Raw genomic sequence first — 9,868 nt, forward strand, 5'->3', positions numbered from 1 at the left:
TAAACCCTATGACATACCTTACAAATGTAGTGAGCTTGTTGATGGCATTCCTAACATCTGCAATACTATTAGTAACAATAATATATTAGTAAATTGAAACAAGAGATGAATTGAATTCAAAAGGAAACAATGTTACCTATTTCATTTTGTGCCAATGACGAGACTTGAGAACACTTAACTTTCCACTCACTTTCCATCTGCATTAAAGGCACCCTTTACGTTGTGCATATACCTACTCTAGGTTTTCATAACTAGGACAACACTTTTCACATATATCTCTTCTATTTTTGTCAACACCCATGGTTCCCTTGGTAAAATCACCTTGCCATTGATGTTTTTTGGTCATAAGGCTCTTTTGGTTTTTTTCATTGATGTTTTTTGGTCAGAAGGCCATTTTGGTTCCCATGTCTTTCAAGTCTTATTGTGTTTTCATGCTATCTCTATCGCCAGTCATATACTTTTGTATAATTTTAGCCAAATTTATGAATATATGCATTGGATCCAATAGATATGTGACTTTTAGATGCTTTGAATAAGGAAGAGTGTAAAATATGGAAAGAGGATTTGCTAGTTCAGGTGCTAAAATCATGCTGAAATTGCTTCCAATCTCTAGATCTAGTGACTAAAGCTACTCTTATAACACCAAGGTATGGATCCACTTGATATAGATGGTTCATAGAAAGATACATCCTGTTTCTCATATACCATCTTTGAAGGATCCTTGGAATGCCAACAACACAAGCTACCTCCACAAGATGGACTCGCAACACTTGAAAAGTTTCTTGCCGGATGTTATTGCACATGACAACCTGGAGTTTGTCGGACCCTATTGGAGTGACAAGCACATGTTGAGATTGAAATCCGAGAAGCAACGTTCTTCATTTCTCTTGTGGTGAGTGAGAGAGTCATTGCCTTTTATGTGGGCGAAAGGAGGCATTCTGGGTCCGTCGCTCAGGTGCATGGCATGGGCCTTTTTGGTAGCGGACATCCAAGCTTGGACTGCCTGGCAGCTTATCCGCGCAGGCTTTCGCCTTCCATGACTTCCCGCGAGGACAGTGGAGCGGTCGGGCATGAATGCTCGCGTGCAGGTAGCTGCCCTTCTGTAGTATATTTTGCAACGTCGAACTTAGGTGTCTACGTGGGTAGTTTAATTACAAAAGAGTTTTTACGCTTCTGGCAATTGGCTTTCATTGTGTTCACGCTTCTCAGGTAGCGCCGGGACCGAGAAGCAGTACTTCACGGATCCGTACAGACGAGAGAGCAAAGTAAGTGTGCTACGATTCTGAACTTACATAGGTAAAGCTATAGATTGGCTAGTCTGATGAGCCTGTTGTGAATCGTAATACCAGACAAATGGAAGCTCTCCGGATTTCAAGCATCAGATTACTAAGGAGTCGCTGTCGATAGACGGCTGGTACGATTCAAGTTGGGTTAAAGGCATGCTGGAGAAAAAGGTCAAAGCATCCACTGGTCAGGCCCAAGACCCTGCCTCGGTGGAGGGGTCTAGAGTAGAGGTGAATAAATATAAGGCACAAGGACTCCCAGAAAAGTGTGGCTGGGGAACGCTCAGCTTAGAGGAGGCACTCACGTCTGTGGAACATATGCCCCATCCGCCTTCAGTTCAGGACCTTACATGCATCTTGCATAAATGCAGAACAAAGAAAGACCAAGCCTATACCAAGCGCTTTTATGCCTACATATGCAAAATGGGGCTGGAAGATCATAGATCTCTTGGGAACTACCTTGTCCCAATGTTGGTTCAAGTGGGAAGCATGTGCCATGCTTGGCAGGTTTTTAACAAGTTGGTTGATCGGAATGTGTATTCTTGGACTTCGCTCATCATGGGTCATATTGAACGTGGGGAATCACGTCAAGCGCTCAATCTCTACCAGAAAATGCAAGAAGATTCTGTACATCCTAGCAAGTATACCTTTGTGGCCCTACTCAAGGCTTGTGCTCGGCTGCAAGATACTAAAAGAGGTCAAGATATACATGCAGACATTGCTAGAAAGGGGCTGGAAAGAGATCTTTTTATAGGCAACCCCTTGGTGGATATGTATATCAAATGTGGCTCTCTTGCAAAAGCAAGGGAGACGTTTGACAAGCTGCCAGTGCGAGACGTAGTCTCGTGGAATGCACTGATCACAGGATATGCTGACCAAGGACTGGGTGTTGAAGCATTGACCTGCTTCGAACAGATGCAGCTGGATGGTTGCTCCCCAAATGCGATTACATTTGTTTGCAGCTTGAAAGCTTGTGGCACCATAGGAGCTATAGACAAGGGACAAGAAATACACACCAATATTGCCCGTAGTGGGATGGAAGGAGAGCTTTTTGTTGGCAGCACCTTGGTGGATATGTATGTCAAATGTGGCTCACTTGCAAAAGCACAGGAAGCATTTGACAAGCTGCCAGTTCGAAATGAGGTCTCATGGACTGCACTAATTGCAGGTTATGCTGAGCATGGTCTTGGTGAGGAAGCACTGAACTGTTTCGAGCAGATGCAACTTCAGGGTTTCTCGCCAGATGCTGTTGCATTTATTTGCAGCTTGAAAGCTTGTGGCAGCATAGGAGCCATAGACAAGGGCCAAGAAATACACGCCCAGATTGCTAAAAAGGGGCTGGAAAGAGATCTTTTTGTTGGAAACAGCTTGGTGGATATGTATGCCAAGTGTGGCTTGCTTGCAAAAGCACAGGAAGCATTTGACAAGCTGCCAGTTCGAAATCAGATCTCATGGACTGCATTAATTGCAGGATATGCCGAGCAGGGGCTTGGGGAGGAAGCACTGATCTGTTTCGAAGAGATGCAACTGGAGCTCGCTCCGGATGCTGTCACATTTGTTTGCAGTTTGAGAGCTTGTGGCAGCATAGGAGCCATAGACAAGGGCCAGGAAATACATGCCAATATTGTCAGAAAGGGGCTAGAAAGAGATCTATATGTTGGCAACACCCTTGTAGATATGTATGCGAAATGTGGCTTGCTTGCAAAAGCACAAGAGCTGTTTGACAAGCTGCCAGTTAGAAATGAAATATCATGGAATGCATTAATCACTGGATATGCTGAGCATGGGCTTTGTGAGGAAGCCCTGAACTGTTTTACACAGGTGCAACGGGAGGGTCTCTCTCCAAATGCTACCACATTTATTTCCAGCTTGAAAGCTTCTGGCATCATAGGAGCCATAGATAAGGGCCGAGAAATACATACCGAGATTGCCAGAAAGGGGTTGGAAAGAGAGATTTTTGTAGGCAGCTCCTTGGTGGATATGTATGTGAAATGTGGCTCGCTTGCAAAAGCACTAGAAGTGTTTGACAACCTGCCACTTCAAGATGTAGTCTCGTGGAATGCACTAATTTCAGGATACGCTGAGCAGGGTCTTGGTGAGGAAGGGCTGACCTGTTTCAAGCAGATGCAACGGGAAGGTTTCTCTCCAGATGCTGTCACCTTTGTTTGCAGCTTGAAAGCTTGTGGTAGCATAGGATCCCTAGCCGAGGGCCAAGAAATACATGCAGAGATAGCCAGAAAGGGGCTGGAAAGGGATCTTTTGGTTGGCAACACCCTGGTGGATATGTATGTCAAGTGTGGGTCAATTGCAAAAGCACGCGAAGCATTTGACAAGCTGCCAGTTCATGATGTAGTCTCATGGACTGCATTAATTTCAGGACACGTAGAGCACGGGCTTGGTGAGGAAGCACTGAACTGTTTCAAGCAAATGCAACTTGAGGGGGTCTCTCCAAATGCTGTCACATTTGTAGGCATCTTGAAAGCATATGGCAACATAGGAGCCATAGACCAGGGGCAACAAACACACACCGAGATAGCCAGAAAGGGGCTGGAAAGATATATTTTTGTTGGCAGCACTTTAGTGGACATGTATGCCAAATGTGGCTCACTTGCAAAAGCTCAGGAAGTGTTCGACAAGCTACCATGTCGTGACACAGTCTCATGGAATGCACTAATGGCAGGCTATGCCCAGCTAGCTGAAAGTGAAACTGTTTTCCTTATGCTTGAGAGAATGTGTGGAGAAGGGAGTAAGCCAGATGAGGTAACATTCTCTATTGTGCTTACTGTATGCAGTCACATGGGTCTAGTGGATAAGGGCCAGAAATACTTTGAAGCCATGGGCAAAGACCATGGCATCACGCCAACTATTGAGCACCACACTGGCATTGTTGATCTCCTTGGCCGTGCAGGCCAATTAGATGAGGCACTAGCAATGGTGAAGAATATGCCTTTCCCTCCAAATCTTGTGGCGTGGCATGTAATGTTGGGTGCTTGTCGAAAGTGGGTTAATGTGGACCTTGGAAGACTGGCCTTTGAACATGCAGTTCAGTTGGATGAAAAGAATGCTGCATCTTATGTCTTGATGTGTAACATATATGCAGATGCTCACATGCAGGAGGAGGAGAGGAAATGAGAGTGAAACAAGCATGGAAAAAGCCAGGACAGAGTTGGTGGACTGACAATCATGGGATCGTGCATTCGGTTTTAGGCAGGCAGCATAGTGCCATCAAACACAAATCCAAGCTCTCCTTGAGCCACGTGCCCCTCTATTTACCAACTCTGACAATAATGGGATCGTGCATTCATTTTTAGGCAGGCAGCATAGTGCCATCAAACACAAATCCAAGCTCTCCTTGAGCCACGTGTCCCTCTATTTTTAGTCCTTGAGCTCTATTTTCAGTTTCGATTCATCTAAATTCAGTTCCATGCCTCGCGAAATAAGGTGGTCCTTTGCTTTACTTCCTCTGTGTTTCGAGCTTTGTTGGTTATGTGCAAGCTTTCCGTCACCATAGCCAACCTCGCCATAGCCATTGCCATAGCTGCCGATGCCGAGGCAGAAATGCAGACTCGTCCATTTTTTGCCGCACCAATTTGGGCCCAATAATGCTCTCAAGGGCGAATTCCCCCTGGTCTTGGAGCCTCGCACGAATGGGTTGTCTTTAAGGGCAGAGAAGGCAACCGCATTTGCATTGAGCGATCCATCGCAGGGCGACAATTTGTCAGCGTTCTCTGCAATTGAATGATTCGGTGGATGCGGCGGTGTAAATTCGAATGGCAAAGATGCCCATGATGTTGGGTTGCAAACTTCGATTCAAAAAAACTCTGTAACTGAACATGACAATTTAGCTGGTTGTTGTGGCGGGAACAAATGCAGCAGCTCAAACTGTAATTCAAGTGACACTTGCCTCTCCGATCTGCAAATTTCTGCCCTTGATTCGCATGTTGAGCTTCTTGTGTGCCAAGGGAGTCTTCTCCTTCACCCTCGCCGACAACTCTCACGGCTTGCCAGCTGAACCCAAATACGGCTTGACTCCCATCTCCAAATGTTTGGTGCAAGACAAGAACGCACTTACCCTCGTTCCCTATCTCCTCCTCACCAGCGATGCCTTAATTACAAGCTTCTTGGCACAATTTCTCCAACTACATCCTACACGGTGGCCAAGGATTCGACAAGGTGCACGGCATTGACGTGTGGAGCTTTGGAAGCAAGAATCGCAAATTCAATTACCTCTTCAACTCCACTATGGAATGTGGTTCTGAGGTCCTTTTGAGATCCATCTTGAAAACGTGGACACACTTGTCGATGTGGGTGATGGGATAGGAAGGTCGGTGTCTCGAATTGGAGTCCAATATCCCTACATCAAAGCGATCAACTTCGACCTGCCGCACGTTGTGGCCACCGCACCCATGAAATACATAGGTCAATGAGTCTTGGCGACACTTCTCCTATAGGTGCATCAATGCTTTGATGTTTGAGGTTTTTATCTACTCAGGCCCATGATCAAGTGATGTTCGATCATACAGGCATAGAGCATGTTGGCGGGGATATTTTCAAGAGCGACGTACCATTTGGAGACACCATTTTCATGATGATAAGCCATATACATTTGTTAATACACTCAATGCGTTGGACATAATATATATTAGCCATCTGAAAGTAATAAATTTTGGCGGAATGACAGAGGGTTCTTCTCCTAATCGACGTTTCCTGCCCTAATCTACATCCGTCTTGATCAGTGTCTCGTCCTCCCCTTTTGATCGTCTCCTCCTCCCCTAATCGACGTCCCTCTTGATCGTCAACCCTAAGAGGTAGAGATTTCCTCCCTCCTCCCCTCCTAATAGTGTCTTCTCCCCTCCTCTTGATCGTCTCCTCCTACCCATAACCCCTTCTCCTTATCCCTATAATTCCCTCCCCTTACTCTCGCCAGTCAGTGAGGGGTAAGAGAAAGGGGGAAACCCCCCTACCCTTACCCCTTGGTGGCCATGGCCGTCGAGGGGTAAGGGGAAGGGGGGAGACCACCTCCCCTTACCCCTTGGCGGCCGAGGGGAAGCAGGGAGACCCCCCCCTGGTGGCCACGGCCATAGCCTTGACCATGAAGCATTATGCAATGTCCAAAAAACATTATGCCATTTGTAAAATACACGATGCAAGATCGCAAGGAACGCACATACATCATGCAATTTACAAAATACATGATGCAAGATCCCAAGGAATGGCACATCCCTTGGTCTTATAATTTTTGGAGAGAAACTGTGTCAACTCTCCCCTCACATGAACGTGAACATGTGGTTATATATAATGTGAAATTTGTGTCCATATGATCATGTTTTCACATTATTATATGGTTATAAACACTGTCAACTTTTGGTGCACATGCCAACTCTCTATCCACATCAATGTGTGGTTATATACAAGACGTGAGCAATGCTATCTAAGTATACATAACAATAAAACAAAGATTTGTTATGCGAATAAGAAAGCATTTTCAATTGTGCTTCATTTCTTATATACCTTCATGACATATCTTTTTACTCGAACATCAACTCATCATTCACTTTCACAATCTAACAGCTGCTTGCCAGGATATAGTTGGTGGGTGATGCAATACATTTGCAAAGAAAAAATATATATGCAAAGCTGGAAGAGCTTTCACTCAAAATGAGGGAGGGATGTTATAGTGAAAATTTGCATTGAGTCTCACAAAATATACCCGTTGATGCAAAAGAAGAATGCTTATGTGGGCACATTGAGCATCTAACTATTGCGTGTGCCTTGATTAATACACCCAAGGGGACACCTATACGTGTTTTTAAGAATCTTTGGGTGTGTAATGACTGTCATGCGGCCACTGCACTGATATCAATGATAGAGCAGGAAACTATTCTTGTTAGAGATGCAAACCACTTTGACGTCTTCAAGGCAGGTCAGTGTGCGGATGGGGACTATAGTTGCTTCTCTTGCATCTACAGTAGGCAGTGTGCTCTTATTTTTTAATATTATTGCTAGAATGACAGAAACATATGTGAGGTGTATTGAGAGAGCACGGATGAGTTTGAGTCAGATCATGATCTTTATTAGGGAGTTGCCTTTACACGCTACTGCTAATTAAAAGGTCGTATGAAACTTTGAATTTAGCTGTGAATGTAGGTCTCAATTTCTTTCTAAAATTTCTGCAGACTATAGTCCATGACTTTTGGTGTGTTTTATGGATGTGTTGCTCACAACTTGTAATGTTCATGATTGTGTTACACACAATCTGATCTTTTCAATCGTATGATCATTGAATTGAGCTGAATATATAATGAGTGAATAATAATATTAACATATCAGGAATTTTCATAATAACTCAAAATCATGTGAGAATCGCTTGATTCTGACATCCGATAATAGGATGTGCTAGGGGGTGTCAATAGCCTTAAATAAGGTCACTTTGCAACCTGCTACAAGGTGTTGTGAGGTGTCCAGAGTAAACTATAAATCCTCCACTTTGAGGTAGAATAAGGGCCCTTCCCCTTCATCTATAGCTTAATATGCAATGATGCTCGCTTGAGATTGTGACCTCATCCCTTATGGAACTCATGTATCTCTTCCTCTTAGATTTGTAATACATCGATTCTCCCCTTATTCTCATCCTTTGAATTGATATTGCTTTTTTATCCTTAATGTCAAGAAGAGTTTTAGCGTTTAGACTATCTAGAATCATGTTACTGCACAATCATGGACTAAACTCTTACTTCCTAGTGCTTCTACCACTAGACGGTAGCTAGGTGACCATTCAATTCTCTCTCTCTAAAGCCTTAAAACTTTTTTAAAACTCCCACCACATAGCATTGGCTCCTTACCCAAAACTTATTCTTAACCGGTCTCTTCTTGGATTTCCACGCTCGAGTCCCTCTGTTACAGTAGCAATATTGAACTAAGTTGCAGGATTCTTTGGTCCTCTATATCTTGTGTTGAGAGGGATGTAGAGTCTTCCTCTTGCTGTATTGCAAACCTAATTATAATGGCCAATAGATAGGCAATGTAGCTTTTGTCGTTATGTGTAGTGGATACCCAATCGGTTAGTTTTACTCTGTAAAGGAGTGTAAATGTTTTTATTGACATGTAATTTTTTCTCACTCCTATATGATTGAAAATGTCAGCCAGAAACTTAGCTGCATCTTTACATATGGGATCCATAATCATATCATGGTGTATCGCCCCACTCTATGACTTTGTGTTAGGTGGAAATAAATCTTAAGTCTCAGAGAACCTTGCATCCAAATGTTTCTTTGGATATTCCTCTTGTGCCTCTAGGAATGAGAAAGCTTCCTATATAGTGAATCTACTGAGGTAGATCTGTAAGGGTTTTTCATTATATGTTACTATGCGATACTTACCTTTCTCCAACTCCCTACTTTTATGTGATGTTATGAATTGACAAATGTATTCTGTCATAGCTGGTGTTGGTAAGAAGGATTGTAGCTTCTCAAAAAGATTTCCTAGACGCTTTGATTGCAAGAGGTATGCATTGGTTGACATGGCGAAGGTTGAGACTCGTGGCCATACAAGTTGTATTGTTTCATCTATTGCTAGCTCTTTGTTAGTTTGGCCATCAAGCTGATCTACACCTGCATGTTGCATAGTGAATTGCTTTACCTTGATTTCTCCCAACTCTAGGATCCTTAGGTTATGTGGCATATCTCCTTAGCATGTTGCATTTATTTGCTCATCATTATCACTATCTAGAACCACTAGCCGTGGTCATTTTGGTGCTGACCTTTTTCCCCTCCATTCCACCATAGTTTTGTCATACATCGGTCCTTTTGGGCCGTCGAATTGCACGTTTAAATGGGTTAGAAAAATCGTGGGACTATTACCAGTTGGACTTGCATTGCAAAATATCAAAACCATTCCTACCAGGGTAAACTCCTTTGAGATTGGTGTGGTCAACTTCGCTAGAGCCAGAAGCTGCTGGCATTGTTGCTGGCAAAAGGTTGTTACCACTTCAAGAGTTTTTGTACCGACATGTTGATTGCAAATCCTTCAATGGCTTCCACAAATTTTGCAATATCATTAGAAGCCGAGTCAATGCCAAAAGTAGGTTTCACGGCCATATTCTAGGTCCAACTCATTTCGCTCTAGGGGAGTATCTTTTTATCATTGGGTAGGGGTCTTTTTGTATCTTGTGTATGTCTAGCACAACAAAAGAAGGCTACATATCTTTAACCCACTCTGTTACTATGGCACAAACTTCTTCTTGTGCTTGCCAAGCGATCGCCTTTGTATCTTTCTTGATGGCCTTTGTATCTTTCTTGATGGAATGCCCATTTAGCAATGTAGGATCTGGCATAATTTTCATCGCCCTTGTTACAACATTGGCAATGTCTTAGTTCTACCTTTCATCCAGATCAGCAATGTCCATTGGAACTACATGAGGAGCAACATGAGTAGTCATGGTGGCTATTTGAGCACTGAATTTCTCCTTCTCTTCCTGATGTCATTTGGACAACTCGCACTCTCAATCTAATTGTGATTGAGGACGTTGTAGTAGTAACAAATGATATGCCTAGGAGACTATTATTAGAGGTCTGTTGCCGAGGGGG

General features: G+C 43.5%; 1 pseudogene across 1 annotated transcript; it reads left to right on the forward strand.

Annotated features, from left to right (window-relative positions):
* Window positions 1-802: 802 nt before the first annotated feature.
* On the forward strand, window positions 803-4,595 carry LOC147905716 (pentatricopeptide repeat-containing protein At2g39620-like; annotated as a pseudogene). The gene is made up of 3 exons (XR_015540928.1): window positions 803-1,088; window positions 1,210-1,265; window positions 1,350-4,595. The product of XR_015540928.1 is annotated as a pentatricopeptide repeat-containing protein At2g39620-like (transcript).
* Window positions 4,596-9,868: the final 5,273 nt, after the last annotated feature.

Source organism: Dipteris shenzhenensis, chromosome 1 (genome assembly GCF_047967505.1).
Source record: "Dipteris shenzhenensis isolate YYH24624 ecotype China chromosome 1, Dip_SZ_1.0, whole genome shotgun sequence".
In the NCBI taxonomy this organism is placed as follows: Eukaryota; Viridiplantae; Streptophyta; class Polypodiopsida; order Gleicheniales; family Dipteridaceae; genus Dipteris; species Dipteris shenzhenensis.